This window comes from Xyrauchen texanus, chromosome 11, assembly GCF_025860055.1.
Source record: "Xyrauchen texanus isolate HMW12.3.18 chromosome 11, RBS_HiC_50CHRs, whole genome shotgun sequence".
In the NCBI taxonomy this organism is placed as follows: domain Eukaryota; kingdom Metazoa; phylum Chordata; class Actinopteri; order Cypriniformes; family Catostomidae; genus Xyrauchen; species Xyrauchen texanus.
The window spans coordinates 35,698,703-35,710,092 of NC_068286.1; positions in this window are offsets into that span (position 1 = coordinate 35,698,703).

Genomic DNA, 11,390 nt, shown 5'->3' on the forward strand with positions numbered 1-11,390 from the left:
AAGTGACCAAATGTTATTAAATATACCATTTAGAATTTTTTTTGTAATATATTAAAAAACAAATTACCAATTTAAATAAAGAGTTTGAAGAACAGCATGTGAATAACTAGAAAAAAACATTAAAGAGAGGGTTTAGCACACCACAGTGTAACACACAAAGGATTGGAGAATGCATAGTGTAAGAAACATAAAAGCTGAACTATTTCAGTAATGAAATATTTTGAGGCTTTATTACATTACTGTTTATTTTTCTGCCATTCTCCAACTATCACATAAAGTATCTGTCTTTCTGTGAGTGAGCTTTGACATGTGACCTCTACACCACTTTGCTGAACCAGTTTATTCAAGTTTTCCTTATGCTGTTGTCATTATTTTTTAAACTGTGCCTCATGACACATGAAAAATGTTTAGCAATTTTGGTGACAGATGCTTTTAAATTGTGGCACTGACTATTTTGCCTCCTGAGTCCTTTGGAACAGTAGTTTTATTGGTTGCTGTATGTAACGTTAAAAACTCACATATTTCAATGTCCTAACTGTCAGACATAGTATTAATTGGCAATCATCCTAATGTGAGTCACGTTTGCGCTGTATTTGTCATTTTGATTTTGTTATTTCAATTTAAACTTGTTTGACACATTTTGTTTTCTTCATTTTGTCAACCTGCTGCATGTCACCGATTTACTAATGTCTTAAAAGTATAAACTGTCAAGAGCAATACCTTGATTATTATTAATGATTACTTGAAAAACATTTCGTCTGTGAAATAAAAAAAAAAATGTGTTTGTTTTTTTGTTAGACTGGGCTAAATATTAAAATGCTTCCTTTATAATCATCATTCTCCAGTGGCCTCTGATTCGATCACTAATGGTATTAATGTCTTAACCTCATCGAAAACAGTGTTTTGCAAAAATGTACATTTCTGGCCCTAATTTAAGGGTAGCGCTATACTTTAAATCATATGCACATAGTCAATGGGCATGGCCATGGAATTTCGTGTAAGCATGCACTAAGTCTAGGAACAAGTGTGTTTGGCAAAATTTTGCATGCAAAGTACAAGTGGGCTGGGTCAAGTGCAATTTAATTCTGAGGATCTTCTCCGGTTATTGCATTGTCTGTTACATATTATATAGTCCATTACCTCAAGCACCAGTGACATAAACAAAGACAGCCCATTCATAAAAATATTGGTGGAGTGAATTGGCTGTATGCAATGAATTAGAAGAATAGAAATATGGTCTTACGTTCTTGTGCATAAACTGCATCCTTGTTGTATGTCAGGCATATTTCTATGACACTGACACTCTCCTTTTATACACATGGGAAATGTGGTTCAGGATTTGGATGTAGGCTCCATTAAATTAGAGAGAATGTAATTATTATTAATCATATTCACAAGTGACACACGTATCATGGCTAGTATTAGCTGTGATTGAATCGGCCTTCCAGGTTAGGGTGTGGATGGAGGGACCTTTTTTTAGCGGTCGATTTTCCTTTAAAAAACTAAATTAATTTATTGAAACACAAAAAAACTTGTATTTATGTATTTTTAACTTCAGTAACAAATTGCACTTTGCACCACTTCATTTGTATGCAATACACTCACAATTTGTGCGCATGCATCCACAGAACGCACAAAAACTATCTTATGCCCACTTGCGCTTTGTGCTTGCACACAAATTGAACTTAATTAGCGCTCTCACGAACATTGGAAAAGACACGGTGCATGATAAGCTCTACAAACATAGAGCCCTTCACCTTTAATGTAGTCTTATTCCAATTTATTTTTTAATATTAGTTAAGCTCATCAACGATTGACTGCTATTGATTCTATCTGTGAGCTATAGCCCTATTGTAACATCTTATAGTCTGCTGATGGTGGTCTGTAATTGTTCATTTTAAATCATAGTAATCAAGATCGCAGTATGTAGACTTTAAGACATTACAGACATTACAGCTGCATTTTCTGTTACAGCATAATTTTCTGTAAAGTTGCTTTGAAATTATGCATGTTGTGAAAAGTGCTATACAAATAAAAATTACTTAACTTGAAAAAATCTTGACTTTGAGTGACAGTTAGCTGAACTGCAGTAGTTTACATTGTATTTCCATCTCACAGGATAAAGTAAAAGTTCAAACATATGACTTTGCTTTTAAATACTTAATAGTTTTAGCAAGAAATGCCACAAAGTGGGTCACCCACAGCATAGGTAGAAACAGAATCTCACATCTCACCTTAATACGCCTAATTGTGTGAATATATTGAAGCCTGAAATATCTTGCATAATTATTAAAGTAATTCACTTTGGGTGAAGCTTCTGTGTACTTTTATTAATTTTGCATTTCCAGTTAATTTTGTTTCTGTCCTTTCTCTTCCTAATATCTTGAAATAATGAGGTATCACTCATTTCTGGTTATGTGATACGATCACCTAATAAGCTTGAAATTCAGCTGGCATCCCTAGCTATCAATTAAAACAGCATGATCTGCAGTAACCTCTGTTGATTACTATTCTGCTGATGTGTGGAGGGTTTCAAGCGGCAGAAAATTGGTTGGGGGCGGCTGGTTGATGCTTCATTTGTGTATTCCACAGATCAGATGCTTCTGCATGTGCTATTCACTTGAACACTTTTATCATGAATCGTTCTGTTTTTCGTGCCAGTCAGAATTAGGGGGCTGGTTTCACATAAATGTTAATGTAGATGAATACCTACAACATACTACACATACCTACAACATCTGAGAATGAAAAACCAAGATATCTTGTAATTATTAGATATCTTGTGTTTCTTGACTTGCAAAGCAGTTATATGCACTGTATGTATTGTTGTTGTTTGTATGTATTTGGAAATGCAACTCTTTTGCTTTAATAACACAAAATTTGGACACAAATATGTCCTAAACCTGATGATCCATGTCATCCTAGTATGTTCTAAAGAGCATCATTTGTGCTCTAGAGTCTAGTGGAAGCAAGGAAATCTGTCATGTTGTGATCAATTTCACAAAATTGCTAAATTTGATTTGTGACCTAGAAATAAATAGCACAGGATCTTTTAAATATTTTATGTCATAAAATTATATATATATTTTTTTTAAATCATAAAACTTGTTTTTTTTTTTAGGTAAAAAAAAAAAGGCTATCAGAATAGTCTCAGACTTTTGGACCACACAGTACATATAATGCCATTTCAAATTAGATTACTCTAAAACTTTATTACCCATAACCAGATTGGCTTGGATAGCCTTCTTTTGACCTACTCTAAATCTGCTTCTGAATGGATACTTGAAGTTAATGAATCTCTGTGCACAACACAGCACTTGACTCTGAAATTAATAGAAAAGGTTTTAACATCAGATTGATGTCACGGTGAAGTCGGAAATAGTTGTTTGAACTTTTTATAGATAAAATTTGTCTGTTTATCGAATTTCGAAACACTGCCCCCAGTGGCCAACGCGGTAAATGAGCTCCATTTTCCAGGTGCAATGTCAACGGAGAGGTGCCAAAAGCAACTTGTGAAGCGAGTTGTTTTCAGCAGTACAGGCTGAAATACAGTGAAAAGGAATGCAATTCTTTATAAACTGTGCCACCCAACCCAAACTCCAAACGTAAGCATAACCATCAATGGAGTAAAAATGTAATGTTAGTGTAAAAAATGCAACCTCTGAATCGCACTCGTCACTGATTATGCAAACGCAATTACATTCTGGTTTCAACGCGGTATCCCCGGTCTCCCATGGAGCAATTAAATAAAGTCTGATTGAAGATGGTGCTTGTCAGTGAGTTGGCACAACATGGTCAATCCTAGGGTAATGGAACTCTAAGAAACAACTTGCCGACTTCCCTTGTGATCATGTTGCTCCAGTACGGAGCTCAAAACTATTCTGGTATAAACCTCCTTAGCGGTTAATGGAAAGCCACAGCAAACATTATTTTGTGTTCCTATTTGCTTCAACAGCAAAGAAACAATTCACTATTACGTTTATGTGACTTTCCAAAATACTGTGGGAAGAACAAAAAAAAAAACTAAAAAAAAGAGAGAGAGAGATGGATTACTATGGTAAGATGAGAGAAAGAGTCCAAATTTAATGTCACTCACTCATCAGCTGTATTTGAATCCCCATCACAGCAGTGTTGACTAGGTTTTATTAAATGAATGGCAGAGTAAATACTATATAACAGTATAACACAAAATAAATAATATATAAATAAATTATGAAAATATAAAGAAGGTTTGCTAGAATTATGCTGCTAAATAACAATCCGGGTTATGGTATTTCCTCTCCCTTTACCCAAAGGGTTATGCTCACTGTGCCGATTACCTGCTTCATGCTGCTGTGACAAGAATACAAATACGTGCATAAAAACAAACATTTGTTTACTCAACCATTAATTTTTGAAACAAGTGACGCAACCAGGTGGTCCTTGAATAAAATTGTAGAACACTAGCACACATACACACACTATAGGCACAATTATACCACTTGTTCTTCCAAATAAACCTGATCTATCAATATTCTATTAGGTGTTTGAAACTGAATTTGAAGTTTTCGGACTGTACAGATCCATTTATGTTTTTCTGGGTCACTACATTGGAATGGCCAGGGGGAGAATACTTATGAGGTTGTGAGTTATAAAGTAAGAGCAAGAATACAGTATGGAATATACAAATATTGATTTAGCTTGTTTTATGTTTTCTGCACCTTGTATGAAGTTAATTGATATATGAAAACTATTTATGGCATTATTTTTGAAGACATCTACACTATGCAACAATTTTCACAAGTGCCTAAAACTTTTGCACAGTACTGTATGTGGACAGTGAACACCTATGCATGCACATTTATACATTGATTCTGACATGCTGTACTGCTTTGGGTGTAAATGTACTGTAGGTTCATTGTATCATCCTTTTTTTAATACCACACTTAAAATGTCCATACTACCCGACAGATATCCCTAAAATAAGTTCCTGAGAAATCCTAGGCTCTTTAAACAGTAAAAAAGAATTTGACTGCACAGCCCACATGAGTTAGTCAATCAGAAAAATTGGGCTCACCTCTCTTACATCCTCACCCAATGGCTTGAGTTTGGGACTGAACTATTTGTTGTGGTCGAACAATGAAGAACTGGAAACTTTGAAAATTGTGTCACAAGATTCCTGTATTCTGATGTGCTTCTTCCTAAAAGTGAGCATTTCTCATTCTGTGGCTACACTGCTTGTGAGGTTTGTAAAAACAGATGTACATCAAGCTTGAATTGCTCCTGTGTTAGGAAAATCTGTACTTTTATTATGGAATTTACGTAAGTGTCGGGGGGAATGATTAACTGCGCACATTTTTTCCATGCGTTATTTTTTTACATAATCGCACTACATTTATGGAATAAATCGACAACCCAAATTTAGATATATAACTCTGAAAACAGAGAGTAATATATACAGATGTACTCGAGGAAACTTAAAGTCCAGAGCAGGATATTTGCTTTTTTTGCAAACTCTTTAACACACAATGCAGAAAACCTCGCAAACACTGACATGCATTTTTTTTTCATAATTATCTATTTCAGCCTATTTACAGCCTGCTATTTTCTAAACTAACTTAAAACACCTGACAAGTGAATTATATAAAACTGTCAGTTGTACACAATGTGCATCGAACTATGGAAAGCTGAAATGTAGTATTTTTTTAAATCACATTTTAGTGTTAAAAGCATACAATTTCTAATATTCAAGTGTATATGATGCTGTGAAAAAAGTCAGTGGGACCTTTTAATTTTAGTTTCAGTATTTCAAGATTAACTATTTAAACAACATCTCACAGATATAACATTCATAATTTTATTAGAAAGTGTATTATATTTCGATATTTCATGAAAGGATGGCCCCATATGCATCCACAGTGGTCTGGCCTAGGGTTGTGTAGTTTCAAAAACAGGAAGAACTCAAAGGTCTGTCAAGATAAAACTTCTGCTTAGATGAAAGATTTGTTCAACTGGATGCGTGAAATTGAAGACAGAAAAATATAGCTACTGTATAATATTTTTATCTTTAAAAAGTAGCAATAATACTCATAATAACAATTCTATAATATTAAATGGTTGTTGTTTTATTATTAATTATTATATATATATATATATATATATATATATATATATATATATATATATATATATATATATATATTTAAGCAATATCACACAAGCAAATGCGATATGGCCCTACATCAACACTGCTGTGATTCGGCCGCAGGTAATCACAGCAGTGCTGATTTAGGAACATACAGGTGAAACTCGAAAAATTTGAATATCGTGCAAAAGTTCATTAATTTCAGTAATTCAACTTAAAAGGTGAAACTAATATATTATATAGACTCATTACAAGCAAAGTAAGATATTTCAAGCCTTTATTTGATATAATTTTGATGATTATGGCTTACAGCTTATGAAAACCCCTAATTCAGAAAATTAGAATATTGTGAAAAGGTTCAGTATTGTAGGCTCAAAGTGTCACACTCTAATCAGCTAAACACCTGCAAAGGGTTCCTGAGCCTTTAAATGGTCTCTCAGTCTGGTTCAGTTGAATTCACAATCATGGGGAAGACTGCTGACCTGACAGTTGTGCAGAAAACCATCATTGACACCCTCCACAAGGAGGGAAAGCCTCAAAAGGTAATTGCAAAAGAAGTTGGATGTTCTCAAAGTGCTGTATCAAAGCACATTAATAGAAAGTTAAGTGGAAGGGAAAAGTGTGGAAGAAAAAGGTGCACAAGCAGCAGGGATGACCGTAGCCTGGAGAGGATTGTCAGGAAAAGGCCATTCAAATGTGTGGGGAGCTTCACAAGGAGTGGACTGAGGCTGGAGTTACTGCATCAAGAGCCACCACACACAGACGGGTCCTGGACATGGGCTTCAAATGTCAAACGTCTTACCTAGGCTAAAGAAAAAAAGAACTGGTCTGTTGCTCAGTGGTCCAAAGTCCTCTTTTCTGATGAGAGCAAATTTTGCATCTCATTTGGAAACCAAGGTCCCAGAGTCTGGAGGAAGAATGGAGAGGCACACAATCCAAGATGCTTGAAGTCCAGTGTGAAGTTTCCACAGTCTGTGTTGGTTTGGGGAGCCGTGTCATCTGCTGGTGTTGGTCCACTGTGCTTTATTAAGTCCAGAGTCAACGCAGCCGTCTACCGGGACATTTTAGAGCACTTCATGCTTCCTTCAGCAGACAAGCTTTATGGAGATGCTGACTTCATTTTCCAGCAGGACTTGGCACCTGCCCACACTGCCAAAAGTACCAAAACCTGGTTCAATGACCATGGTATTACTGTGCTAGATTGGCCAGCAAACTCGCCTGACCTGAACCCCATAGAGAATCTATGGGGCATTGCTAAGAGAAAGATGAGAGACATGAGACCAAACAATGCAGAAGAGCTGAAGGCCGCTATTGAAGCATCTTGGTCTTCCATAACACCTCAGCAGTGCCACAGGCTGATAGCATCCATGCCACGCCGCATTGAGGCAGTAATTAATGCAAAAGGGGCCCAAACCAAGTACTGAGTACATATGCATGATTATACTTTTCAGAGGGCCGACATTTCTGTATTTAAAATCCTTTTTTTTATTGATTTCATGTAATATTCTAATTTTCTGAGATTCTGAATTTGGGGTTTTCATAAGCTGTAAGCCATAATCATCAAAATTATATCAAATAAAGGCTTGAAATATCTTACTTTGCTTGTAATGAGTCTATATAATATATTAGTTTCACCTTTTAAGTTGAATTACTGAAATTAATGAACTTTTGCACGATATTCTAATTTTTCGAGTTTCACCTGTATAGCACAATGTGTGTTTGAGAGAGAGAGAGAGAGAGAGAGAGAGAGCGTTTAAAATTCTTTACTCAATCAAAAATTACATTACACACTTAACAATAAAACAAGAATTTTTCAAAAGTATTCACCAAACAAAAGATAAAGAGTCATCTTCACACAACACAAACAAACCACTATTTACACACCATTTGTACATAAATTCAACCATATTTCCTGTGGTTTTAAAGAATATATATTCTGCCCTTATTCTTGATTCAACAAGTGCTGTAAACAGACTTAGAACTTTAACAATTCGTCCTTCAATAGCAAGTCTACAAGTCTTCCAAATAGCTAGTTTCGCTTGCCCAAGTATAAAATTAGCAACAGTACAGCGATCCTTGTTCACTTTAGAATACCTACAGCCATAAATAAAGAGTACTTTGTTAAAATCAAAACCCAACCCATCAATAATTCTTCCCAGCAATGCAAAAAGTGGCACCAACCTTGGACATTCAATGAAAACATGAAAAACATGACTTTTCATGACTATTACAGGCATGACATAAGGGCAGAACATTCAAAGTGAATTTGGACACAAAAACATTAGTGGCTAGCACACAATGTAATACTCTCCATTGTAGATCACCTGAGCATTTTGGGAGGGGACTTTTATAAAAAAGCCTCCAAGAAGGATTAATATCATCTGCAACTGTAAGTTTTTCTCTCCATTTTGTTTCATATCTGTCATGAAGATCCTTAAAATAAGCTGTTTATACACAGACGTGATACATATTTTTTTTTCCCACTGTATGAAAAAGTAGCCCTTTTAATCTCTCAAACTTTAGCAACATCCCAACCTGACTGGTTTCAGGGCAAACTCCAGGGCACACACCTAAATTAGGAAAAGTGAGATGTGTAGGCCCACCCTCTAAAGCAAGCTCTACAAACTGAAAAAGAGGAGAAGGGAAAGCAGCTTTCAAGCCTGAAATCAACTGCTCAACCACCCTCACAGACCTCAAATCAACCTGCCTGGCAACATCTTCTGCTGATCTCCACTCTTTTAAGTCTAAATTAATCAAGTGTCCTACTTTAGTAAAACCTTTCTTCATACATAACTTAACTATACTATTAGATACACAAACATTGCCTAAAAAAGGATTAAAAAACAGTGGTTCATTCAAGCCATAATGATCATTTTCAGACCGCTTCAACCTAAACACTTCCCAAGATTTCAAAACCGATGCATAAAAATTAGCACCAAATGTAACATTTTCAATAAAAGGTGACATCAAAAACAATTGCTTATCAAGAGCACTACCACAAAGGTATCTTAGTAAAGTTAGTCCAAAAGACACCCAAGGGATAAATTCTGTGGAAAAAAGCAGTCTCTGGGCAGATTTTAGTCTCATGGCGCTGACTTTAGCTGACAGTTCAATCAGACCTTGTCCTCCTTCATTTACTAGCAAATATAGGATTCCAGAAGGAAGCCAGTGGAAACCACCCCAAACAAAATCAACAAAGTCCTTCTGTAGTTTTTGTAGTAGTTCTTTTGGGGGGTCCATAACAGTCAAACGATGCCACAGCATAGATGCTGCTAAGTTGTTTACAACAAGAACCCTCCCTCTATACGACATTTAGGGGAGAATCCACCTCCATTTCTGTAAGCGACCGGCCACTTTTTCATAAAAGCCTTCCCAATTTTTCTGCATGTATAGCTCTGTTCCAAGGAAAACCCCCAGCACTTTAAACCCCTCTGAACTCCAGGGGCAGTGCTGAGGAAGTTTTGGAATAGGCCTACCTTCTTCCTCCCATCGGCCTAATAACAAGGAAGCACTTTTTTCCCAGTTGACTCGAGCTGAGGAGGCTTTTTGATACATCTCAAGAGCCGCTTCCAAATTGCACACATCTTCATTTGATCTTATTATTACAGTGACATCGTCAGCATACGCGCTGAGTTTTACAGTTACCATCTCTGATGTAAAATGGCCCGCCGTTGAAATTCCACAAAGTTGACGCCTCAGAGCCGTTAGCAACGGTTCAATGGCCATGGCATATAAAATACCTGACATACTACATCCTTGCCATATGCCTCTGCCAACTAAAAAAGGTCTTGTGAGTGAGCCACTTATTTTTAAGAAACTATAGATATCAGTGTACAGTAATTTAACATAAGAACTAAATGAAGAACCAAAACCGAATGCTTCAAAACATTTAAAAAGAAACTCATGATCCACACGATCAAACGCTTTTTCCTGATCCAAAGATAAAAAACCCATTTTAACATTATTGTCTCTGGCAAATGAAATCAAATCACGAAGCAGAAACAATATTGTACGTTTTGGAATACAGTATGACTGGTCTGCGTGAATTATTGTTGATATGTAGAGTTTTAATCTATTAGTTAACGCTTTGGACAGTATCTTATAATCCACCCCAAGCAAAGACACTGGATGCCAGTTTCTTATATCCGCAAGATCCCCCTTCTTGGGTAGCAAAGTGATAAGTGCTCTTCGCTTATCACATGGTTGTGCTCTATAAAGAATTTCATAAAAAAGCAGTGCTTGAGTAATTATTTCATGCTCATCAGTTGTTTCACTTCCTTCTGGAAGTTTCAGACGACTTAAAATTTTTCTATCAACAACTTTCTTCTCCAAATTGAAAAAAAAAGATGTTGGCGCATCCAGGCAATTAAAAGATGTAAACCTTGACCGAATCAGTGTCTCTTTGGCTTTCTCTTCCAGGAGATTGTGGAGAAGAATTTTCCTTGTTTCCAACGCTTCAACAGTACTTCCATCATATTGTTCAATGTTCAGCTGCAAAATATCTTGTTCAAGCTGTCTCATTTTGTTTTCAAGAGTATTCTTGTTGTAAGCAGTATACTTCTGACAAAACATCTTGACTTGAACTTTACTAATGTCCCACCACTGACTCAGGGACTTGTACTGAGATTTACTCTCTCTCCACATCTCCCAGAAAAGTGTAAAAGAGTGCACAAAATTGTGATCCTGCAAAAGCTTATTGTTAAAGCGCCAGTAGGGACATTTACATGTGCTCTGTGCAGATGTGACATTGACAGAAATATAATGGTGGTCTGAGAAAGGAGTAGGAATAATACAACTATCAAAAAACTTTTCACAAACACTTCTTTGTACATAAATTCTGTCAAGTCTTGCTGCAGAAACCCTATTCGAACTTACTTTCATCCACGTATATTGTTTTACATCAGGAAAAGCTTCTCTCCAAACATCCACAAGATCATGATAAACTATCAATTTTCTAAAAACATGTGCTGACGGACTATGAGGTTCTTCATGATTCCTGTCCACTGTGTGATCTAAAGTGCAGTTAAAATCTCCAGCCAAAGCAATAATCCTACCATGTGGGACACTGCTTAATGCTGTATGAAATTTTCCAAAGAATAGTGTACGTTCAGTCCCAATATTAGGGGCATACACATTGAAGAGTGAAAAATTGAGCCCATGTAAAACAACATCTACTCTTTGCATTCTACCTGGTAGAACATCGAAAACGCTCACATTCTGTTCCTTAAACTCAACTCCAAGAAGAATAGCCACTCCTGCACTGTTA